This window comes from Arachis ipaensis, chromosome B9 (assembly GCF_059453495.1).
Source record: "Arachis ipaensis isolate K30076 ecotype BB chromosome B9, ASM5945349v1, whole genome shotgun sequence".
NCBI classification, from domain to species: Eukaryota; Viridiplantae; Streptophyta; class Magnoliopsida; order Fabales; family Fabaceae; genus Arachis; species Arachis ipaensis.
In genome coordinates this window covers 135,412,845-135,419,758 of record NC_142444.1, presented here as the reverse complement: position 1 = coordinate 135,419,758, position 6,914 = coordinate 135,412,845, and the positions used below count along the sequence as shown (strand labels likewise).

Sequence of the window (6,914 nt, the reverse complement as noted above, 5' to 3'; positions counted from 1 at the left end):
GAACTCTTGAACCATTAAGATTTCGACTTGTTGAATGGGGTTGGTGAGAACTTCCCAACCTCTTCTTCGAATCTCATGTCGAATCTCCAGGTATTCACCCTTTTTGAGCTTGAAAGGGACCTCGGGGATCACCTTCTTCTTGGCCACAACTTTATAGAAGTGGTCTTGATGCATCCTTGAGATGAATCTCTCCATCTCCTATGACTCGGAGGTGGAAGCTTTTGCCTTCCCTTTCCTCTTTCTAGAGGTTTCTCCGGCCTTAGGTGCCATAAATGGTTATGGAAAAACAAAAAGCAACGCTTTTACCACACCAAACTTAGAAGGTTTGCTTGTCCTCGAGCAAAAGAAGAAGGAAGAGAGTAGAGGAAGAAGAAATAGAGGAGATGGAGGGGGTTAGTATTTCGGCCAAGGGGGAGAAGTAGTGTTTAAGATGTGTGAAAATGAAGGGGTGAAGATGGGTTTATATAGGAGTGAGGAGATGGTAAGGTTCGGCCATGTATGGGTGGGTTTGGGAGGGAAAGTGGTTTAAATTTTAATGGTGAGGTAGGTGGGGTTTATGATGGATGGATGTGGATTGGTGAAGGGTTTATGGAGAAGAGGGTAGGATTTGATAGGTGAGGAGTTTTTGGGGAAGAGGTATTGAGGTGATTGGTGAAGGGTATTTGGGAAAGAGTATTATGAAAAAGTGTGAAGAAGAGAGAGAGTGAGTTGAGGTTGGTGGGGATCCTGTGGGATCCACAGATCCTGAGGTGTCAAGGATTTCTCATCCCTACACCAATCAGGCTTGCAAAATGCCCTTTGCTGCCAATCCTGGCGTTAAACGCCAGGTTGCTGCCCATTTTTGGTGTTTAACGCCAGTTTCTTGCCCTTTTCTGGCATTAAATGCCAGTCTGGTGCTCATTTCTGGCGTTAAACGCCTAGAATGGTGCCAGACTGGGCGTTTAACGCCCATTCTGCTGTCCTTACTGGCGTTTAAATGCTAGTAGGCTTCTCCTCCAGGGTGTGCTATTTTTCATTCTGTTTTTCAGTTTGTTTTGCTTTTTCAATTGTTTTTGTGACTTCACATGATCATCAACCTACAGAAAACATAAAATAACAATGGAAAATAGAAATTTAACATAGATAAGTAAAATTGGATTGCCTCCCAACAAGCACTTCTTTAATGTCAGTAGCTTGACAGTGGGCTCTCATGGAGCCTCACAGGTACTCAGAGCATGATGATGGCCTCTTAACACCAAACTTAGAGTTTGAATATGGGGGTTTTGTTTGACTCTGTATTGAAAGAAGCTTTTCATGCTTCTTCTCCATGGTTACAGAGGGAGATCCTTGAGCTTTAAACACAAGGGAGTCCTCATTCACTTGAAGGACCAATTCTCCTCTGTCAACATCAATCACAGCTTTGCTGTGGCTAGGAAGGGTCTGCCAAGGATGATGGATTCATCCATACACTTCCCAGTATCTAGGATTATAAAATCAGCAGGGATGTAGTGGTCTTCAACCTTTACCAAGACATCCTCTACAAGTTCATAAGCCTGTTTTCTTGAATTGTCTGCCATCTCTAGTGAGATTCTTGCAGCTTGTACCTCAAGGATCCCTAGCTTCTCCATTATAGAGAGAGGCATGAGGTTTATACTTGACCCTAGGTCACACAGAGCCTTCTCAAAGGTTATGGTGCGTATAGTACAAGGTATTGAGAACTTTCCAGGATCTTGTCTCCTCAGAGGTAATTTTTGCCTAGTCAAGTCATCCAGTTCTTTAGTGAGCAAGGGGGTTCATCCTCCCAAGTATCATTACCAAATAGCTTGGCATTTAGTTTCATGATTGCTCCAAGGTACTTAGCAACTTGTTCTTCAGTAACATCTTCATCCTCTTCAGAGGAAGAATACTCATCAGAGCTCATGAATGGCAAAAGTAAATTCAATGGAATCTCTATGGTCTCAGTGTGAGCCTCAGATTCCCATGGTTCCTCATTAGAGAACTCCTTGGAGGCCAGTGGACGTCCATTGAGGTCTTCCTCAGTGGAGATCACTGCCTCTTCCTCCTCTCCAGGTTCGGCCGTGTGGGTTATGTTGATGACCTTGCACTCTCCTTTTGGATTCTCTTCTGTATTGCTTGGAAGAGTACTAGGAGGGAGTTTAGTAACTTTCTTACTCAGCTGACCTACTTGTGCCTCCAAATTTCTAATGGAGGACCTTGTTTCAGTCATGAAACTTTGAGTGGTTTTAATTAAATCAGAGACTACAGTTGCTAATTCAGAGTGGTTCTGCTTAGAATTCTCTGTTTGTTGCTGAGAAGATGATGGAAAAGGTTTGCCATTGCTAAAACTATTTCTTCCACCATTATTGTTGTTGAAGCTTTGTTGAGGCCTCTGTTGATCCTTCCATGAGAGGTTTGGATGATTTTTCCATGAAGGATTATAGGTGTTTCCATAGGATTCTCCCATGTAATTCACCTCTTCCATTGCTGGGTTCTCAGGATCATAACCTTCTTCTTTAGATGAAGCTTCTTTGGTACTGACTGTTGCTGCTTGCATTCCAGACAGACTCTGAGAAATCATATTGACTTGCTGAGTCAATATTTTGTTTTGAGCCAATATGGCATTCAGAGTATCAATCTCAAGAACTCCTTTCTTCTGAATTGTCCCATTATTCACAGGATTCCTTTTAGAGGTGTACATGAATTGGTTATTTGCAACCATTTCAATGAGTTCTTGAGCTTCTGCAGGCGTCTTCTTCAGATGAAGAGATCCTCCAGCAGAGCTGTCCAATGACATCTTGGACAGTTCAGACAGACCATCATAGAAGATACCTATGATGCTCCATTCTGAAAGCATGTCAGAAGGACACCTTCTGATCAATTTCTTGTATCTTTCCCAAGCTTCATAGAGGGATTCACCTTCCTTCTGTCTGAAGGTTTGGACTTCCACTCTAAGCTTGCTCAATTTTTGAGGTGGAAAGAACTTTGCCAAGAAGGCATTGACTAGCTTTTCCCAAGAGTTTAGGCTTTCTTTAGGTTGTGAATCCAACCATGTTCTAGCTTTGTCTCTTATAGCAAAGGGAAAGAGCATAAGCTTGTAGATTTCGGGATCAACCCCATTGGTCTTGACAGTGTCACAGATTTGCAAGAATTCAGCTAAGAACTGATGAGGATCTTCCAATGAAAGTCCATGAAACTTGCAATTCTGTTGCATCAGAGAAGCTAATTGAGGCTTAAGCTCAAAGTTGTTTGCTCCAATGGCAGGGATTGAGATGCTTCTCCCATAGAAGTTGGGAGTAGGTGCAGTAAAGTCACCAAGCACCTTCCTTGCATTGTTGGCATTGTTGTTGTTTTCGGCTGCCATGACTTCTTCTTGTTTGAAAGTTTCTGTTAGGTCCTCTATAGAGAGTTATACTTTAGCTTCTTTTAGCTTTCTCTTCAAGGTCCTTTCAGGTTCAGAATCAGCTTCAACAAGAATGCCCTTGTCCTTGCTCCTGCTCATATGAAAAAAGAGGAGAAGAAAATATGAAATCCTCTATGTCACAGTATAGAGATTCCTTGAGGTGTCAGAGGAAAATAAAAATAGAAGGATAAGGTAGAGAAGAGAGAATTTGAACTTATCAAGAGGGACAGAGTTTGAATTGCTGATAATGGAAAAGTATTAGTCCTTTAAATAGAAGGATTTGGGAAGAGGGGAAGAATTTTTGAAATTAAAGTAAAAAGATTTTGAAATAATTAAAAGAACTTTTGAAAATTTGGTAAATGATTTTCGAAAACTAAGATTGGGAAAGAAATTAAGTGATTTTTGGAAAAGATTTTGAAATTAGAAATAAAAAAGATATGATTGAAAATTAATTTTGAAAAAGATGTGATTGAAAAGATATGATTGAGAAGATATGATTGAGAATCAAATTAAAAAGAGAAATTTTTAAAATTAAAGTGGATTACTTGACTAACAAGAAATTAAAATATATGATTCTAGAATTAAAATTTGATCCTTTCTTAATAGGCAAGTAACAACTTGAAAATTTTGAATTAAATCATTAATTGTAGCAAGGATTTTCGAAAATAGTAATAAATAAAAAATAGAAAAAAGTTGATTTTGAAAGGATATGATTGAAAAGATATGATTTGAAAAAGATTTGATTTTGAAAAATTATGAAAATTTGAAAAAGATTTGAATTAAAAATAAAATCTTCCCTCTAGTGTCCTCCTGGCGTTAAACGCCCATAATGGCATCCATTCTGGCGTTTAATGCCCAAAATGCTACCTTTTTGGGCGTTTAACGCCCAGCCAGGTACCTTGGCTGGCGTTTAAACGCCAATTTTCCTTCTTCACTGGGCGTTTTGAATGCCCAGCTTTTTCTCTGTAATTCCTCTGCTGCATGTTCTGAATTTTCAATTCTCTGTATTATTGACTTGAAAAGACACAATTTTAAAATTTTATTTTTGAATTTTTAATGATGAGAAATAATCAAAATGTAACTAATCATGAGAAACTAAGATTAAACAAACAATGCATGCAAGACACCAAATTTAGAAGTTTGTGTACTAAGGACTATAACAAATTGAAAATACATATGAGAAACAACAAAAGACACAAAACAAGAGAATTTAAAGATCAGAGTAAGGAAATCATCAAGAGTAACTTGAAGATCAATGAAGAACATAATGCACATGCAAGAAAAATAAAGACATGCAGGATACCAAACTTAAAATTAGACGCTAGACTCAAACAAGAAACATAAAATATTTTTTATTTTAAGATTTTATAAATTTTTTGTAATTTTTTCGAAAATTAAGTGGAAAAAGAGAAAAAAGGACTTCAAAATTCTTAATGAGAATTCCAGGAATCATGCAATGTTAGTCTAAAACTCCGGTCCAAGAATTAGACATGGCTTACTAGCCAGCCAAGCTTTCAGTGAAAGCTTCGGTCCAAAACACTAGACATGGCCAATGGCCAGCCAAGCTTTAGCAAATCATTACGTTCAACAGCAAGATTGATAGAAATCAACAAGCCCTTGTGATGATAAGTTGAAACCTCGGTCCAAAGGATTAGACATGGCTTCTCAGCCAGCCAGACTTCAACAAATCATCATGAAACTCTAGAATTCATTCTTAAAAACCCTAATCTGAGCAACAAGATGAATCGTCAGTTGTCCAAACTCGAACAATCCCCAGCAACGGCGCCAAAAACTTGGTGCACGAAATTGTGATCATCAATGGCGCCAACAACTTGGTACGCACAATTGTAATCTCAACTCTTTGTCACAACTCCGCACAACTAACCAGCAAGTGCACTGGGTCGTCCAAGTAATAAACCTTACGTGAGTAAGGGTCGATCCCACGGAGATTGTCGGCTTGAAGCAAGCTATGGTCATCTTGTAAATCTCAGTCAAGCGGATTCAAATGGTTATGGAGGATTGATAATTAAAAGATGAATAAAACATAAAATAGGATAGAGATACTTATGTGATTCATTGGTGAGAATTTCAGATAAGTGTATGAAGATGCTTTGTTCCTCCTAAACTTCTGCTTTCCTATTGCCTTCATCCAATCATTCATATTCCTTTCCATGGCAAGCTGTATGTTGGGTTTCACCGTTGTCAATGACTACCTCACGTCCTCTCAGTGAAAATGTTCCAAATGCGCTGTCACCTCATGGCTAATCAGCTGTTGGTTCTCGATCATGTTGGAATAGGATCCATTGATCCTTTTGCGTCTGTCACTACGTCCAACACTCACGAGTTTGAAGCTCGTCACAGTCATCCCTTCCCAGATCCTACTCAGAATACCACAGACAAGGTTTAGACTTTCCAAATCTCAGGAATGGCCGCCAATTGATTCTAGCCTATACCACGAAGGTTCTAATCTTAGATTAGAAACCCAAGAGATACACATTCAAGCTTGTTTGCATGTAGAACGGAAGTGGTTGTCAGGCACGCATTCATAGGTGAGAATGATGATGAGTGTCACAGATCATCACATTCGTCAGGTTGAAGAACGAGTGTATATCTTAGAGAAGAAGTAGGCGTGAATTGAATAGAAAAATAATAGTACTTTGCATTAATTCATGAGAAACAGCAGAGCTCCACACCTTAATCTATGGTGTGTAGAAACTCCACTGTTGAAAATACAAAAGTGATAATGGTGATCATTGGCTTCGGCCCCAGAGAAGAAACCAGAAGAACCAAGATCAAAAGTATGATCAAGTGTGTAAAAGTCTCTAGCAAAAGGTCCTATTTATAGAAAACTAGTAACCTAGGGTTTACAGAAATGAGTAAATGATGAAGAATCCACTTCAGGGCCCACTTGGTGTGTGCTTGGGCTGAGCATTGACGCTTTCACGTGTAGAGGCTTTTCTTGGAGTTAAACGCCAGCTTTTGTGCCAGTTTGGGCGTTTAACTCCAGCTTTTATGCCAGTTCTGGCGTTTTGACGCCAGAATTTCTATGCTGACTTGGAACGCCAGTTTGGGCCATCAAGTATAATGTAATATATGAGTTAACAAGCTTAGTTAGAGTGGATACTAAATTGTTGGTTGATTTTAGACACCTTATGCTCTAGTAGCACCTGTCTTATCTAGGAAACTTATTCTTGTTTTGATCCATAGTGAGTTTTAAAGTCTCTCATAACTGTCTTCCTAAAAGAAAATGATTAAGAAAAGAAGCTGCTAACCAGTATTACAAGTTGTTTTCTGCTAGATATGAAGTTCTTAGTTGGTCCTTTAAGTGTAGGCTTCTTTGTTTGGATGTCAGTTCTTCGATAAATTGATTGGTGTCAGTGTACCTGAACCACGTTTTCTTCCCTTGGATGCAACGTCAAATTTACTTCTACTACAAGTGATTCTGGCCTGATGTACATGTAATTTGTACATTCTGTTACTCAGAAGCATACTTTGTTCTATTTGACTAATTTCCACTCTCCCCAAATATGTATTC

At 39.0% G+C, this 6,914-nt stretch overlaps 1 non-coding gene across 1 annotated transcript; it reads left to right on the top strand.

Moving 5' to 3' along the window:
• Positions 1-2,827: 2,827 nt before the first annotated feature.
• Positions 2,828-2,935, top strand: LOC148546446 (small nucleolar RNA R71). Its single transcript, XR_015900771.1, has one exon. It is a non-coding gene; the product is annotated as a small nucleolar RNA R71 (small nucleolar RNA).
• Positions 2,936-6,914: the final 3,979 nt, after the last annotated feature.